The sequence below is a fragment of the Camellia sinensis genome, chromosome 12 (assembly GCF_055761805.1).
Source record: "Camellia sinensis isolate YWXY chromosome 12, ASM5576180v1, whole genome shotgun sequence".
Lineage (NCBI taxonomy): Eukaryota > Viridiplantae > Streptophyta > Magnoliopsida > Ericales > Theaceae > Camellia > Camellia sinensis.
The window spans coordinates 85,635,327-85,654,384 of record NC_138972.1 but is presented as its reverse complement, the minus strand read 5'-3'; the positions used below and the strand labels follow the sequence as shown (position 1 = coordinate 85,654,384).

The 19,058-nt window shown below is 36.8% G+C and overlaps 1 pseudogene across 1 annotated transcript; it reads left to right on the top strand.

The window, feature by feature from the left end:
- The first annotated feature begins 1,590 nt into the window (after positions 1 to 1,590).
- On the top strand, positions 1,591 to 3,266 carry LOC145803710 (fructose-bisphosphate aldolase 3, chloroplastic pseudogene; annotated as a pseudogene). The gene is made up of 3 exons (XR_014345548.1): positions 1,591 to 1,719; positions 2,442 to 2,709; positions 3,001 to 3,266. The product of XR_014345548.1 is annotated as a fructose-bisphosphate aldolase 3, chloroplastic pseudogene (transcript).
- Positions 3,267 to 19,058: the final 15,792 nt, after the last annotated feature.

Sequence of the window (19,058 nt, the reverse complement as noted above, 5' to 3'; positions counted from 1 at the left end):
TTTGAGTTGTTGGCTCGAGCAAGGCTTCCTTGGCTCGAGCGTAGTTTCTCTGTGTCTGGTCGCTCGAGCGACCAAGTCTTCGCTCGAGCGAGCCTGTCCAGTTTATATACGCAGCAGCGGGTTTTGATCAGTCTTTTCTTATTCTTTTTGGTTCTAAACCCTAGGTCCGACTTCTCTCCCTCAAAACTCATCTTCTCTTTAGGTGTTCATCTACTTCTAGGGTGAATCCATCTTAAGTTCTTTGTAAGAAAGATAGAGGGCGGCTTGGGCTTCATTCTAATCTGAACATTTTGGTGATTTGGAGCACATTGGAATTTGGGCATTCATCTCTATCTTCTCCATTCGGGTTATTTTCTTTAAGGTAGGGATTTTCCTACTCCATTTTATAGGTTTTGTTCTAAGCTTTGGTAATTTGATGTGTTGGGGATACTTTGGTAAATTTTGGGAAAAACCCTAGTTGTATCATTGAATTATTGAATTAATTTGTATAAGAAATTCATGGAATTGGGAAAAGATGGTTAAATTCATGGAATTGGGGAATTCATTGGTTAAATAGCATAATTGGGTAATTGGAATTATTTGTCTATTGAATTGTTGACATAGTTATTTTCAGTTTAGAAATAACTGTTTTGGGCTATCGGTGGAGGATAGTCGTGATTGTTGTAGACATTGCATGTGGATTAGGAATAACTGAAACTAATCACATTGGTTAAGCCATTAATTTTGACTATGGCATTGATACAGAAAATATGTGTATTGATTGAGCATTGCATTTGCATACATTGTTTTGTGTGTGGGAGGAGATAGGGGATGTACTCCACGGTTTAGGGGAAGATAGGGGATGGACCTCTAAATCGGATTTTGTTTGGGAGGAGATAGGGGATGGACTCCATTAGCATCACTTTTATGTGTGCTTATTTATATAAAAGTGTTTTATTGATACAGCACTAAAATGTGTATCAATTTGGAAGTATGAAGTGTTTGATTTGAGCTTGAGTCTCATTTGTTTGTTGATAGTGGAAGGATGTGAATTTGATATATGTGATTCACTGTTATAAGTTTGGCCAGGTTCTGAGCCATGTTGATAAAATTGGAAAGTAAAACGTATCTTTGGCAATAGTGTCATGAGACTGTAAAATGAAGTAATTGTTTATTTTGGTTAACCATCTGTTGAATGCTATTGCTTTATTCATTGCTTATATGTGGTTTAGTATATTTCTACTGGGCTGTGGCTCACCCTTTATGGGAACATCATTTTCAGGTTCAGGTGATAAACTACCTCCAAGGACTTAGCTTGGGAGGGTTTGGCTTCTGGATTGAAGAAGACTACTTTTAGTTAATTGTCTTTAATTATTAGTACATGTAAACATTCAAGCCTAGGGCTTTTCTTGTATTGAGTTAGAACTCATATTTTTGTATCCAAGTGTTGGCTTGGAAAGATGTAAGCCTGTAGGGCATTTTATTCGATGTTACATGTAATGCTTTATTTAGTAATACTCTGATGAATGAATTAATAAATTCTTTTCTTAAAATAATGCATGTTAATGATATATAATGGGTTAATTTCGAGGGCGTTACAAAATGTCATGATTTAATACTTTATTTACATTTCTGTATGAAATTTATAGGCACACAGTTGTCAGCATTCCTTGTGGTCCTTCTGCTTTGGCTGTGAAAGAAGCAGCATGGGGACTTGCTCGTTATGCTGGCATTTCTCAGGTATGACCTCTCTCTCTCTCTCTCAGAGTAAGAAATAGAGGATATTTTGTCTAAATTGAACAGAGGAAGGAAATTGTTGATATAGCTTTGCTGCACAAGTGTATTATGCATAACGGGAAGTTATTAAATGATAACTTCATTTTTTAATTATTGGCAACTATAGAGTGCAAATGGGCTAAGTAAAATTTGTCTTGTAATATATTTGACAAGTGCCTGCTCGGCAATGGATTCAGGATGATGACAGGAATTATTCATCTAAAGCAAGCATAAACATTCATGTCAACTTCACATTCTATCCTGATTGAGTGTTTACATCAGAACCTCCTTATCCATAAGTTATGATTTGTATTGGAGTTTTTAAGACAATGAGAGAATTTTGCAAAGTCTAAGTTTGTTGACTGTTTCTCACATATGTTCATTTAAGTTCTTGTCACAAATTAATTCACCATTTCTGCTTGATTGTGTGTGGTAGAATTCTGAATTGTTCTAGTCTTCAATATTTCGGCTTTGATAAATTCATAGAAGTTTTCTATAAGAATATTGTCTTGTCATTCTGCAATTTAGTATAATAAACAGATTAGAAGTGAAGCTAGTAAAGCATAGGGAAATTTTTGTTCGATACAGGTTTGTTTATCACTCTTAATCATTTAGTATATTTTTTTTTCCGATGATAAACTAATTTTCCAGGATAAAATTTTTAAACTTTTTGGTTTCTTGTGTAGGATAATGGTCTTATGCCTGTTGTGGAACCTGAGATTCTTCTTGATGGGGAGCACCCTATTGAGAGGACACTAGAGGTGGCGGAGCGTGTTTGGGCAGAAGTCTTCTACTAATTGGCTGAGAACAATGTGATGTCTGAAGGTATCTTACTTAAGCCCAGCATGGTAACCCCAGGAGCTGAGCATAAGGAGAAAGCTTCTCCAGAGACCATTGCCACATACACTCACTATGCTTAAGAGGAGAGTGTCTCCTTCAGTTCCAGGAATCATGGTGAAATTGCCTGAACCATTTCTAATAAATTTACATGCTTCATTACTTTCCTCTCTGTTTTTGTTACAATTTTGTTCAAACACTTGGAGCTCTTATTCTCAATATTTATTGAACAGAGAATTAGCTTTCCAATTTTTCACACTAAAACCATGCTTCTAGTCTGAGTTCATAAACAAAAAAATGTTCCTTTAAATGATTTTGGTAAAAAATGTAGCTAACATGTGGGCTTGTTTGGTGCAATTTTTTTTTTTTTCTCTCTCTCTCTCTCTCTCTCTCTCTCTCTTAAAGCAGATGATGAAATCAGAAGATGTCTGTAATCTCAAGAGTTGCTGCTCTTCTTCCGGCTCTGTAACAAGACTATGAAGGATTCTTAGAATTAGAACTATGATAACTTCAAATGTTCTTTGTAATTGCAAGAGATGAAAAACCTTTGTAGGATTCTTTCAGGAACTCCTTGTTATTGTTGTACATTGTTTTTTTTTTTTTTGTTGAAGAAAGAGAATTTTATTAAGGGAAGAAATGGAAAATAATGCATGAATGTTGAGATTTTTGCAAATGTCTTTACGTTTTTGTATATAATATTTGAATATATACATATATGATTGTAGGTATTTTTTTTTTGTTTTTTTTTGCGACAGAAGATGGTCGCTAATACCTTGTAGGCATTTTTTAAACTCTTTTGCGACGGCAAAATAACAGTCGCTATAAGTAGGTTAGGCGGTTGCAAATAATTTGCGACTGCTGTTTTGCGGTCGCAAAAAGTATTTGCCACCCCCACATTCGCAACCCTCATTTGCCGTCGCATGGGCCGTCGCAAAAAGTCTTTTGCGACTGTTTTTTTATTATTTGCGACGGCTTGTAGCGGTCGCAAAAAGTACTTTTTTTAGTAGTGATACTACTGTTACAATCTCAAACCTATGAGAATTTTTGTACTTCCTAATATTATCCTCAACGTTAACACATTACTCTTCCCTGCTGGGTACACATACTTATTACTCTTCATTGCGCATGTGGTATCTTGGCTAATTTCTCTCTTTCCAAATTGTATATTATCTCATTTTGCCACAGATCCTCCTAACATTTGCATTTCAATCTTCTTCTGAACAATTTTTTTTCATAGCTATGCTTAAAAACACAAAATGAAATAAAATATACAGTTGGGAAAGAATATGCTCTATTTTTATTATTAATTTTTTTCCTTTTATGACCGGGTGTCCGGTCTGGTTTACGCTCATCTCGACTAATCCTGGAATCTATGTAAAGCGCCTTCTTTCATATAGATCATGCAAACCTCAGGCAGAGACCGTGGCCGTGGCCCTAAGAAATTGATAACACATAGTGAGAGTTGAATTCAAGACTTAAGAAGAGTACAACCCAGGCCCAAATTACACCCATTAGGCCAACCCAAGAACAAGCTCAATCAAACAAATTAAAACAATCCATGTGCCAAAAATAAATAAAAAGAAGATAGAAACACCCAAAGTAAACTTATACCATTGACATAAACAACCGTTGAAAAACCATCATTTTTTATTAATTAGCGGTATCCCATACTCCAATTCAATCATCATTTGACTTAACCATTCACCAGAAAGCATTAATTGTATAAAGAAACAGATATATTGACATGCAGGTTTTCCAAATTTAAAATTCCAGTCCCTTGCAACTTACATGACCTATGCCATCTGTACAGGTTTCGCATATGGGTAATAATCTGAGGCCTCTAAAACCATTAAAGCATATTCAATCATCTTTGACAAAATGCACCTAGGCAAAAATTAACCCTAGTATATAGGGCTTCTCTCTTTTGTAATGATCCCTCGAAAATATTTTTAATTGGGGGTATTTTGTGACGTAATTGGTGGGACATCTTTCTTTGCAGAATGCAAAGAATTGTTCCTCCATTTCTGTTTCTGCAAGTATTCCCCTCCAGAGTTCATCTCTATTATTCGAAGGACTTTTCCTCTTCGATGAAAATTCTCCCCATTCGACAAACTCGCCCCCTTTCTGTATATACTGTCGACTCGCTGTTGGAGAGTGGAGTTTTTCTATCATGCCGTTGGTTCTTGTGAGATCGAAAAATCTCTAGTTGGAGGTTTGGATCTTCTCTGTGCATTGAACCATGGCATGAAGGTGAGTGTTTCCATCTTCGTGGAGCTCCCTTGTGACAAGTATGTAGTATGACTGACAGGCTAGTTGGAGGAAGGTTTGGAGAAGTTCCAAGAGTTGTTCTTTTGGGTATGGGCATTGTGGGTAGGTGAGAAAAACATTCTTGGCATAGAAATAGAAAGATGCTTGGCAAGGCATTTTGTAGTGGTAAACAATGAACTCACACCAGACGTACAAAGCCTCCTTATTAGTTAAAAAACCTGGTGTAAATGGTGTGAGTGGTGTGGCCGGAGGGGGGGTGCTGTATTAATATTACCAGCGCCCCTCTTCCCGTTGATCTGGGCCGTCCATTGTTGTACTTATGGACACATGTATGGATGAGGTTAAAAAGAAGTCACACCCGGGCCCAGGTGTGAGTAGTGTGAGTACTTTTGATTCCTTTGCTAGATAGTGTTATACGCGTGTCACTTTTCTGGTGGTTGTAAAGTAAATATTCTTGCAGAATGATAGACATAAAGCAAAGGCGGAAAACTAAATGTGTTTGAATTATTTTGAATAGGGAATCTTCGTCCTTACACACAGGCCACTTTGTCTATTTATTTGGTACTAGAAAACATTTTATGGCATAGAGGAATATACTTTTGCAGTGGGATAGCAATTATGGTGAAGTTGTTTTCTGGTACCTTGTTTCGTCCCTTATTTTCAGTCTTTTTTTTGTTGTTGATTGTTTTGGTATACAATGTTGTACTCCTTAGAAGAGTATCTCGAGAATTACGGGCAGTTCACTCAAATGTATGTGGATCATTTTTTGACGTGGCAAATAGGACTGTGGGAAGAGAGGTGACGGTCAGCTCCGACAAAGTTTGTTCATAGGTACGAGGAGCAGAGGGAAAAAATATCAAAGCTAAGGTGTCTGAACAGAAGGGTTAGCAGAGGTAAGAGAATCTACAGAATTTGTAGGATAAAAGATTTGGAGTGTTTTATAAAAAATGGAAGGAGTAATGAGCAGCCAGTATCGAACTCTCCTTGCGTATCGCTAGTTAAGGATACCCGCGGCCAGTGGATATAAGCGGAGTTACCGTGGTCGTGCACCTTTTAAGGCGGCGTACATTCGCAGACGGTATGTTCAGAATATTCTCCGATATATTAAGAAGACTAAGAGGGGAGTAAGGAAGTTACAACTGTATGATGAACAATTAAGGAACTTTAAATTTGATAATAAAGGTGTGGCGAGATTGCTTAATGGTATTGAGTTGGGTAATAAGAGATATGACCGTCAATCAGACAAGATCGTGGATAAGGGTATAAAATTAATTGAGAATGTTCAATTGGGACAAGATGCTAAAGACGAAGCTGTGGTCCACCACATATTGTTTTTCGTCATAAGTGATAATAGTTCGCCAGATTCCATCCTCACACCTGACAAGATATTTATTGGAGTTGGCGAGAATAATCTTGAGACCTGGATTGTTGATCCTGACCAGTCTAATTGGTTTCGGATGCCAAAGAAAATGAGATTCAAACTCGTTGGGGGCAAGGACAAAGAGTACGTTCGTCATGGGATAAAAGTTGTGGACCGGTTCTTCTCAATTAATGTTTGGATAGACTACAAAGATACGCTGTTGGGAAATGTTCAGGTTGCTACTGTTATTCAGAAGGGTGCCATATATTTAGTGGCTGCTACTATTAGTGAAAAAGAATGTAAAATTACGTTAAGGAGTCAAATATACTTTAAGACTGTTTAGAATTATAATTTATGTATTTTTATTTGTAATGTTCAGGTTTTAAATGGAAGTGGACGATATAAAAACTGGTGTTGTTGAAGGTGTTTTAGCAAGTGATTTCAGTTGTATTGAATTTACGTTGCCTAATTTATTTTCTCAATTGAGGTTAAGATACAAATAAAAGAGTATTAAGGTTGATAAAAGATTCCCTCTTTTGCGCACCCAATGCTGGTGGGTTGGTCACAGTAAATGTTTATGATCAGAGGTTAGATGGTAATGACAATCTGTAGAGATCACCAGAGCCGGAGGTGGGCAATAGGTGGTGCGGTGGTTGGTGGTGGTATGTGGAGGCCTCATTTGGAACAGGTTTTTTTAGTAATTTTTCGATTTTTTAGTTAAAATATGATGTAAAAAAAACTATATGTTTGAGATGGTTTTTTAATTTTTTACGAAAAGATGTACAAGAAGTAAAGAGAAAAGAAAATCTTTGACTTTTTGGTATAGGTTGTTAGTTTTTTGATTTTTTTAATGACTTTTTGACTTTTAAACTAAAAAGTGATGTTGCTAAACGAGACCTAAAAATTCGGGTTAGCATTTTGTCAAAAAGAGTAATTTAATTGAGATAAATGCTTTGGACCCATTTTTTTTGGAAACTCCCACAACCCTCTTTGGATCTCAATCATTGATGTATGTGTGGGGCCCACACCATCAATGGTTGAGATCTAAAAGGGGTTGTGGGGTCCCAAAAAAAGGGGTCTCAATCATTGTTGTTTAATTGAGGGATAAAATTGTAATAAAAAAAATTATGGATTACCCTAAGGGTAATTCTATTTCCATACATCATTTACTGTTTGTGCACACACTTAATGAATTAAAATTTTATTATAATTTTACCATTAAACAAAATGACCACTATAGACATCAATACATAACAAATCTTAAAACTAAATTTTCTCTATACATATCTTTGGGAACAAAATTCTTAATGCACATCTTTTGAAAAAAAAAAAAAAAATTAATGCTAAAGCCTACATTGTTCTTCTATTGTTTTTCACTCTCACCATCGTTGCACTCCATTTTTTTTTTTTAAAGAATTGTTATTCTTTTGTAATGGGATTGCCAAAAAAAAGTCAATGATGAAAACTTTTCATATGATTTGTTTTTAGATTTTTTTGATCGTGATGAAAACTTACTATCATCGTTGATCACGAACCCAAAAAAAAAAAAGTTTTCATCAACTTCCATCAATCTTTTCATCATTTCATCGTTGATTGGCTCTAAAGAATTGGTGAAAATGTGTTAGTAGATTGTTGGATATGCTAGAGTTACTGTTGTGATGTGTGTAAATGTGTTTTGTGTGGTGTGTGTTTAAATTATGAGTTAGGGATATATTTAGAACATTTGATGTGTGGAATGAGAAAAACATAATATAACTAAATTAATAAGTGTGTGAATTAAGAAATGATGTGCACAAAATGTAAATGGTGTGTGGAAATAGAATTATCCTTATCCTAACCATAAAAGGGATACTGAATGTCCCTACTTTTCTTCTTAGGACCCTTCATATCTTTGAACCCACACCAGCAAAATTACTCACATTTTCATTTATTTTGGACCTCTACTGTAATCCCAGATATACCATTTGAACCCCCACCCCTACACTTTTCCATCGATAGCCTCACCCCTACGGCAACCTCTCTCTTTACCAGCAACCTCATTCCTCCTTCTCTGATCTACCTCCCCAATCCCCCTTCCTCTAAGCCCCATTCCCAATCGGTAATTCCCCTCTAACAATCCATCTCCCTAGCTTTCTCTTCCTTCACTTTTTCCATTAGCAACTCGCCTTCCACTGACCTCACCCATTTGTTGTTGCCGCAACCCACATAACTACTTTAGAGCCCTCTTCCGCTTCGCTCATGTTTGATTCCTCTTCATTTGAAATTATCACACCTGGTTCGGAAAAATAGTATCGAACAAACGATGGAGGTTTAGATGTAAACCATCAAACAAATGGGGGTAATTGGCAATCATGATGGTTACGCAGGAATGGTGGGTTGCCACTGCTGTTAACCCTCTGCAGTCGTGGTCGCAATCTCGTGAGAGAGATCTCCATCGTTGTTATCCCTTTGTAATCGCAATCTTTTCACTACAACATATTGCACTTTTGGCGACTAAATTTTTAGTCGCCAAAGGTCAGATTTTAGTCGCTGAAACATTTTTCCGACTAAACTTTTGGTGGCTGACTTTGTTAGAGTAGCATTGTCGGGGAAGGTATTGACAACTAAAAAATATTTAGTCGCTGAAAGTCCTAAATTAGCGACTAATTGTTTAGTCGCCAAAAGTAAATTAGTTGCCAAAAGCTTACAATTAAATTTAACATCACATTTTCAGCTACTATGATTTTTGTCGCTAAAAGTTGAATTATGTAGGGTGACCAAAGTTTTAGTCGCGAATTTTCTATTTTTTGTTCATCTTACTTTTTTTAGCTACTAAATATTTAGTCGCCTAAAGTCTAATTTTTTTGTTTAGCTAGTAAAGTTTTAGTCGCCTATCATATATATATATATATATATATATTTTTGGCTACTAAATCATTAGTTGCCTAAAATCTTTTTTAAATGGCTACTAAATATTTAGTCGCCAAAAGATTTGTTTCCATTTAATTCTTTTTTTAACTACTAACTATTTAGTCGCTAAAAATATTTAACTCCATTTTTTGCTACTAATTGTTTAGTCGCCAAAAATATCATTTTATGTTTTTTTTTAAAAATTAATTTGTCCACAACCTGTGTGTATCCCACGCAACCTGTAACAGATATAAAAACAAAACAATACATATATATTATCACCCATTTCACAGCACGTATTTCACTTACAACCATAAAAAAAAGAAAAAGAAAAAGAAAAGAATAACTTTTAATGTCAAATTCTATACAAACCAAGTATATTCCAACTGAAAATAATAATTTCATACAGAACAAATAAGCATACAAAAATCATGTCCTCTGTACTCAAAAATATATTTACTACTATGCGAAATGGCCATTTGGCATTTACAAATTACCATGATAATCTGTACCACGACAAAAGGTAATCTATATACCACGACAATAAATATTTGTTTTATGTCAAAAGTATTTTGTACCTCGCCAAAAGTTATATGTACGATTCATCCAAATTCACACAAAAAATAGAGGACGACAAAAAAGCAAGGATTATTCAAAAGTGTAAATTATCCTCTGTACACAAAAATGGAAGATCTACATGTCCATGCCAAAATCCATCTACAAAACAAAAATTACACCTATTAGTTCCATATAGCATTTGAAGATACTTTCACAGTTTTGGTGTATTTGTCTTTTCTTCAACTTTTTCATGACATGCAATTTTCCCCATTGATTAGCCTCTATTGTTATTACTTTTTTTTTAGGGAGTTGGTTTATCTGTTTGTTACTTATTGGATTTTTGTTGCCAAGGAGAGAGTTGCTGGGCATTTCTCCTTTGTTTAACCTAGTGAATTTAATAAAAGTTTACAATTATCTCTTTACTTCTTTCTTTATCTGATTTTTTTCTCCCTCTCTCCAATTTCATTGTACGTGAATATATATATATATATATATATATATATATATATATATCATGTAATTATCAGTATTTTTGTTTTTGAAGACACCCAATCCATGGGTTAGAGAAACTCCAACACTAATAGGCATTTTTCCTAACAAAAGTACATAAAAAGATCATGTAATTATCAGTGTAATCTGTTTTTGAACACACTTGTGTATTATGAACTGAAAGTTAATTTTTATTTTACTTTATTATGGCTCATGGTTTTTCAAAACCCATAAGTTGAATGGTGAATGAATTGTCTTCCTCGTGACATCATCTTCCACTTATGGTTATTTAAACAACAGACTTTTGCAGAATTGTAGAAGTTTTAGCATAAAAGAAGCACTTCCTACGAAATAATCCTGCACATAATAGACTAACATTTTAAAAAATAAATAAATAGCATTTTAATAAGCACTCCATAACTTTCATGTGGTTGGACTAACATCATAACATTCCTTTCAAAAGCATGTCAAATATCCATACTTGTCAGTTGCTGAAACTTACTCTTTTCCTCTATGGCACAAATCCATAGCCGGTAAGGCAAATACTTATTCACATGACATCCAAATATGCTCTTATTCAAAGAATGGATATTTTGCCGTTATTTGAAGGTGCTTATTTAGAGTTGCTGATAAAATAATGTCCCCCCTTTCCTCCCCCCAAAAAAGGACAAAGAGAACATGTTTGGCAAAGGTTGCTGCCTTATGTTGAAATAGGGACATGCATGGCATTGTCACTTTTATTTGAGAGGAAATTTGAAAATTGTTGTAGTTCATTGTGTGTATGGGTGTGCCTCACTTAACAAATAAGCTAAGAAGCACTTGTGACATCTACAGAGTGGTTCGAGGGCTGTTTTGCATTTTCTCCCTTCAAACGGCTTTTTTCGACCAAGTTTAAGGCATTTTTCACTCCAACTCCCAACCTATGTGTGCTAATTACATCCCATCTATCCCCACAAGTCCTATTTGTCACGAGGAAGCTACCCATAACATCTATAGAGTGGTTCGGGGGCTGTTTTGCATTTTTACCCTCCGAATGGCTTTTTTCGACTAAGTTTAAGGCGTTTTTCACTCCAACTCCCAACCTACATTTGCTAATTAAGACCTTTTTTTTTTTTACCATGTTGTGCACAATAGTTTCTGACTGTTTGTTGCCCTCATCTATTTGTAGTTTATATTATTGTGGAGGAGCCGTAGTTAGTGACAAATATTGAGGATATGAAGTCAAAACTTTATGAACTTGACTCAAAGCTAAGTGAGGTTATGCTAGCAGGTTACTTGGATGATGCATTAAAGCCTGGACATCAATAATTTAAATAGACCTTGAAACAAATAGAAATTAGAAATTTCTCTGTTCCAAGCATCTTAAGAAAATAGGATTGAGCCTAATACAATATCAAATAGTATGAGAAAAAGGTATTTGATCATTCCACAGAAAATTAAATGTATAGTGAGGATTTAAAAGAAATATTTGTTAGTTTGATTGCAGGCATATCAAAAAAGCAGTCGACTGTCATTTAATCAAATCTTGAAAGACTGTATTATATATTTGAAATATCAATAATCCAATTTTCCCATTCTGAGGCACTTTTGACATGCATATTTGGCTTAACAATGGCGTGTTCTCAGTCAAATAAACATAAAGACAAAAATGGTACTGACTTGATTATTGAAAAACCAAAAAGAATGATGCATGGTATCTAAAATGTCCTAGAGAAACCAAGAACTATCATGTTCTATCAAATATTGAATAATGTGAAATTGCCACTTTCTACCAACATATTGCACCAAACACCAAGAACTTAACAGTGCTTGAAAAAAAAAAATTATGTTAAGTAAGCTGATTGTATATGAAATGAATCCCAAATAGTGCTTGAAAGAATAGTAGGACAAAAATTGACTATTAAATTAATAATCAAAATTTTAGAATTTTTTTGGGTTACTTAGATCACAGAAGTAGAAATAGTTGGCTTCTTTCTTCTTCTTCTTCTTTTTTTTTTCTTTCATAATTCATTCTTTTGTTATACACCCACATATGTTCCTATGTTCCCTGTCACATAACATGAACTAGTATGATTATAAGTGAGTAATGTGAATAAGTAGAATTATTGAATTTAACAACAAGCATAAAAATCATATGAATTGGATGGGGCTCCTAATTCAGTGACTTACTTCATCTTCAGAGACTAATCCTAATCAATTCAGGAAAAATGAATATTTCATAGAAAACATATGCTTACCTTATGGAAATCAGAATGAAGTCCTTCAGAGTATCAAAACACCAAGTCCTCTGCTGTTAAGTGTAATAATATTTAGAATCAAAACCAATTCAAAGTCTAGAAACAAAAACAAAACGAAAAAAAAAACCCATAATCAACGTTCTAACATGTTTGAATAGGAACTTGAGAAAATAATTCTAGGTTCATCCTACACAATAATGTCAATATGATCCTATTTTTGTAGAAATTTTAGTATCATATTAATAAAATTCTTCTTACCGAATAATAGGATGACCATCTGAACCCTGCAAGAGGGTTGTGAGCCGTAAAACCACGTCCTTTTAGTGAACTTAGAATCAACATCATACTAAAATGAATATATGAGCACTAAATAAATCTTATATCATAGAGGTGCCAATGTAAATTAGTATTAGCACTTGCTATTTTCAGGATCAAGAGCACCACTTGCCCAATTGGTAAATACACACAAATAAATAAATAAAAAATTAATCGACTAGGGACTTTTTCAACAATCTAAAAAGAAACTACAATATAAGAAAAGCACAAATTTATGCCAATAGTGTAACAGCAAAAGCAGGATTATAGGATACCATAGTTCTACCTTACAAGGAACCCCAGTGTAGGTGTTGATTTCTAACCACACAACCATACGGGGAACTCAACTGGAGAGCACCGATAGAATAGATTAAGCCCAACAACCTGCAAAAGAAGATGAGAATCCGGCGGTGGTTCGTCCACCCGAGGGCAATCCGACAATCAAGTCTGTAAGCAATATCTCTCAAAGATAGCAAATTGTGTTGAAACTCACAAGAAAGAACTTACCTCAGACCCACGAGGGTGCCTTGCTTTTATAGCCAGCAGTGACCTGATCTCATTAGAAGCCTCACTTCAATGGACTCAGGCTCAATGCTCATCTTGGACCCTCAGCTAGATAGGGATAAACTCTCCTTGAGTCTTATCCTTATCTAGACTAAGATCTTTTCCTATTCTAGGACTCTTGTCTCTTATCTGCTTATCTCAGACTCTGGCATCTCTATAGATAACCTCGGCCTAGCTGAGATTATCTCGGCAGTGTGACCAAGCCATGTGGCACCTCGACTGACATTTCGGCATCACCTTAGCCACATGCTATCATTCATAAAATACTTCCTCAAAACTGCTCCCAGGTTCTATTATCTCGACAACCTGAGGTGATGGAACCTACATCGTTTGTCAATATAGCATGTCGGCTAAAGTTCACTTTTCTCTTTGACCGAGATCATGACTTGTCGGCTTCACATAACTAGGACTTAACTGTCCACTTTACCAAGGACCAAGGACCAAGAACCAAGGACCAAGAACTAAGAACCAAGAACCAAGAACCAAGAACCAAGAACCAAGAACCAAGAACCAAGCTCTTGATATGTCTCAACTGAGACTGCTCCTCTGGCTGAGGTCATGGCCTCATTATTTCAAGTTCCAAGAGTTCTAACTGCGTGTGAGCTATTACGCACGGTCTTTTCAACCGTTTCCTCCACGCGTCCCATTCTTACTGGCTCATTCTTAACACGCGCTATCAGGTCACGTCATTTCTATCCATGCCGCCTGACAGGCACGTCGTCTTAGGCATTTCATTATGGTTTGCCGCCTTTTCAAATTTTTAACAAAACTCCCTATTTTCTCTCTTCGTTTCTTCACTTTTCATTCTTCAGTTCTCTTTCTATTCAGACTTTCTCTCTCTACAAAATCCATCATTTTCATACCTTCAAAGCTCTGCAATCGTGCTCCGTTGCGGCGAATTTTTCATTGTTTGGTCACAGTCATCATCATCCAACTACGGCAAATCTCATTCCAGCGTGTCATGACCCGAACCCGCCCCTATGGGTTAAGGACATAACCGGACAGTAATCAAGGGATTACTTACGGCCTCAAACCTTTTAAGATATAACTCATCAGAGTAAAGGGGCCAAACGGAAGAAAATTTAAAATTTTGTCCATAGAGCTGTGCTTATATGCACATCATAACGTTTCGCATAAGTATTCGTTAATGACTCACATCAAAAGGGAAGTTAACATATAAACTGTACATATAGGATCATTCAAGTCTAAGTCAGTCAAACCCAAAGTTTATATACAAAAGTAATCCAATGTTTTCGCCAACATAACAAAACTATAGCAAAAGAACAAAAGAGACGAAGACAAGTCTCGTGCGTAAGACGATAGGCTGACACTTTAAAACCTTGACTGTTTTTTACATATTTCACCGAGGCTGGGTTTGGACGTCCCTTGGCTCACCTACATAGACATGAATGAGCGTGAGCGCAAGCCCAGTGAATAATATCAAATAAGGAAGATACATGAACAATCTTTGAAACAGTTACATCAGACGGCCTTGGGCCCAAATCATGTCTCTATTTAATGTATCAATCGACTAAAGTTCTAGACGTATCAAACGGCCTCGGGCCCAATTAACTCATTCATTCATGTCTTTGGCCCATTCATTCATGTCTAACAACCTTTTGGCCCAATCGTTCGTATCCGACGACCTTTGGACCAATCGTTCAGATCTGACGGCCTTCTGCCCAATCGTTTATACCAAACTATCATTCATGTCAGACGGCCTTTGGCCCAATCATTCATATGTCAAACTATCATTCGTGTCAGACTAACATTCACATCAGACAGCCTTTGGCCCAATCATTCATATATCAGACTATCATTCATTTATGTCATACAGCCTCTTGCCCATTCATTCGTGTCATACGGCCTCTGGCCCATTCATTCATGTCATACGGCCCCTGGCCCATTCATTCGTGTCATGCGGCCTCTGGCCCATTCATTCGTGTCATATGGCCTCTGGCCCATTCATTCATGTCATACAAATATTTGTCCCCCAATTCAATGTAACAAACTTATAAGACTTATATAGAAATAAACAATTGGACAAATAACATACTTCAGATATCTTTATTAAGATATTACTCACAGTGTTTTGCCGGTGGATTCACCCTTGAGCTCGACCCTACACATTACTAACACAGATGGGTCATAAACGATTTAATCCATTCTTAATTCATACATCCCTCTTAGGCTTCCTTCTTATCCTTTTAATTCATTCATAATGCTCAATGCATGCCTAAGAGTACCTAGAAGTGAAAGAGAACAGAAAATAAAACACAGAACACTTTTACAAAATTTCTGAAATAGGGGTCCTTGCTCAAGCGTGGGTTCTGCCGCTCGAGCGGACCCTCATGGTTTACGAAAGTACTGGTTGCCTCATTTTTACGCTCGAGCGTGAATACGGACGCTCGAGCTGAAGGTCACACTACAAGACTTCCCGCTCGAGCGTGAATGTCCCCGCTCGAGCAGACATCAATGTCTGCAAAAATACTGGGAGCTCGTATTTTACGCTCGAGTAGTGCTTTCCCCGCTCGAGCAGACATCATGAATTCTGGGTTTTCCAGAACTATTCTTGAGGCTCAAATTCGACATTCAAAGGCTTTAAACACATGATTTTGGCCCAAAAACATGGAAACACATAGTATATCATAAGTATACAAGCAATATGAGGCCAATTGCTCAAAATCATAATCCAACCCTCAATTCATCGCAAGAAAACACATAGCTTCAAAATTCAATTTCAATATACATATGCTCAAACTCCATAAACTCCTTGGATTATACATGCATGCTAATTTTTTACTCCAATTCCATTTCAAATGGCACCAATGGTGCTCCCAACCATGAAACTCAACAAAACTATGCTTGCATGTATGCTTCAATGCTCAATTTTTCATAATCAACGTATGACATGCTAGTTTATGCAAATTCATGGCAACTTTATGCATGCATGAACATATCAACTTCAATTCAAGCTCTAGAAGATCATTTAACTTGAATTCACAAAATTACAACCTCAAACTTATGAAATCATAACCAATTACTCACCTAGAAGCTTGAATGTAATAACCCACATTCATGTCTTAGTCATGCTCATGTGCATTTGCATGATTTCGTCTTGTTAAGCTTGCATTTGTAGACTTAGACTTGTTTTGCCTAGGTAGAAGTCCCTGTCTTGTTTTGTGCTTATGTGATTTGCCTAAGTGTTGTATGCATGCTTTGTTCCTTCCTTGCTGTCATAAGCCTAGGTCATGTTAAGCCAAGGTCATTCCAAGCCTAGGTCATGCCAAGCCTAGGTCATGTTAAGCTTAGGTCATGCCAAGCCTAGGTCATGTTAAGCCTAGGTCATGCCAAGCCTAAGTCATCTTAAGCCTAGGTCACACCTTTGAACCTCTTACACCTAGGACCATCTTGGAACCACCTTGGTTGACCTCCCCCGTCACCTAGGCATATTGGCCGAGATGTCATCATCTAGGCCGAGGTGTGCATCACCTAGGCCGAGATATGTATCATCTAGGCCGAGATGTTATCATCTAGGCGTCCTAGATCCTTGATCCTTGCACCTAGCGATCTTGTTCCTGGACTAGTATGACCTAGACCGAGGTGTGGCACATCTAGGCTGAGGTGTGGCACAGCTAGGTCAAGTGTTATCCTTCCTAGCCGAGATCATTGAGACCTTACTTGCTGAAGCCTATGTCCTAATCCGAGATCATTACCTGCCGGAGTGCCCATGTCACCTTGCTTGTTGTACACCCTTTGTCATGCTCTTGTCTTGTCATTCAGTCACCTTTTTGAGGAAACCCAATCTGGTAGTGCCACGTGTCCCAGCAGAGGGTCAAGTCAGCCAACAGAGAGAGAAAACATATCATTTGTCATATCTTTGCCTTTGAAGAGAGAGAAGCTCTAGGAAAGAGAAAGAAGTTCTTAGAGGGAGAGAGCTAGATTCCAAGCTTGATCTTCACACCTTGAACCGTTAGATCCGTGTTTTGAGGTTATATTCTTGATCTACTCTTGTTATTCTTTATGTTGATCTGATCACATTGCATGATCTAGCATGATTCATGAGCCATGCATTGATTTAAAGTTTGTTTTAGAAAGAGAAAGTGATGTTCATGTGTTCTTGAAGAAAAACCATGTTTTGATCCGAAAGCTTGTATCAAGATCCAAGTTTTTGTGTTTGTTTTCATAAGATCTTCAAGTATGGGTACCCAGGTCCATGTTTTCGAACTCATCTCATGAAATCTCAGGTTTTGAATAAAGAAATTATGATTTTAGCATTCATGTTCTTCATGTTCTTGTCCTTCATGTTCTTCATGTCCTTCAAGGGAAAACCCAGATTTCCAGACATCATCTTTCCCTAGGTGTGGTCACCGAGACCACTCTTGCCTAGATCTCACACCTAGGCCAGGCATCGTATCTCACCCTGGCCTACCTTGCATGATCACTTGCACCTTAGTCTATCTTGCATGAACACCTAGGCTAACCATTGCACACCTAGGCCGACCATGGTACACCCTTGTCGACACCTTGTAACACCTCGGCAGGCGGCTGCACGCCGAAGCCTAGGTAACCACACCTCGGCCAAGAGGTGTGAGACCTCGGCCAAGACCTCTTGAGTTCACCCAGCTAGGTCATTTTTGCCTAGATCATTTCTGTACATCCATTCCAAGACCTGGTTGGTACCCAGCATGTTTTCCCTAGATGAAAAACAGTGATTTAACTCCTAGCATGTTTTACTTTGTCTTGACTTGGTTGTGGAAAGAAATGCCGGGATCCTTTCCTGTCATGTAAAGCTTGTTCTAAGGATGCATTTTATATCCATCTTTGAGCATCACTTCTTGTCTTCTTGAAATCCATTCAATGGGATTTATTATGTACTTGTAGGCCTTGGATCCTTACTTGTAACCCCCACACCCGAAGAGCTATGTGAGTGGTATTTTTAATAAAGTTATGTTATAAAGTTTTGATAAAGCTTTGCTTCATTTTGGAAAAGTATTTGATCTAGCATGAATGATTATTCCTAATTTGTAACAAGTACTTGTTTTGATGACATTCTTGGAAAGTCCTTAGTGCTAGGGGACTATAATGCAACTAGTACCCTTGTTTTGAAAGTCCTTAGTGCTAGGGGACTATAATGCAACTAGTACCCTTGTTTTGAAAGTCCTTAGTGCTAGGGGACTATAGTGCAACTAGTACCCTTGTTTGAGATATCTCCTTTGTCTTGCCACCGACGGTTTACCGCGTGGGTTTGTCCAGAATGTCATCCCTTGTATTATATTGATGCTAGTAAGCATCTCTTGAAGTTTTGAAAGATTTGACAGATGAACTTGGTTCATCCTTTGATTTTGTACCAGATATACCATGTATTGTTTGATAAAGATCTTGATTATCAATCATGCAAACCTTTATTTCTAATATCATTCACTGAGTATCCAAGCTCACCCTCTCCTTATATATATATAGGTGACGAGCAAGAAAGCGGTGACGCCTAGATGTGTTTTGCATGATGTTTAGATTCATACTTTTGCTAGCATCTTGAAGATTATGCTTCTTGGCTTTGTATTTCACGTCTTTTGTATATGTCAGCTTGATAAGCCTTTTGATCAAGATGTAATATGTACTTTATTTTTATCTGTATTCAAGTTATAGGCCATGTTAAGATGTATGTTATTTCATTTAATCTATGCACAACTCTTATGAACTAATTAGATTGAAATTTATTGCTTCCGCACATGTAAGCCCCATATGTATACTCTGATTGTGTGTGAATCCTTGTAAGTTGGCCT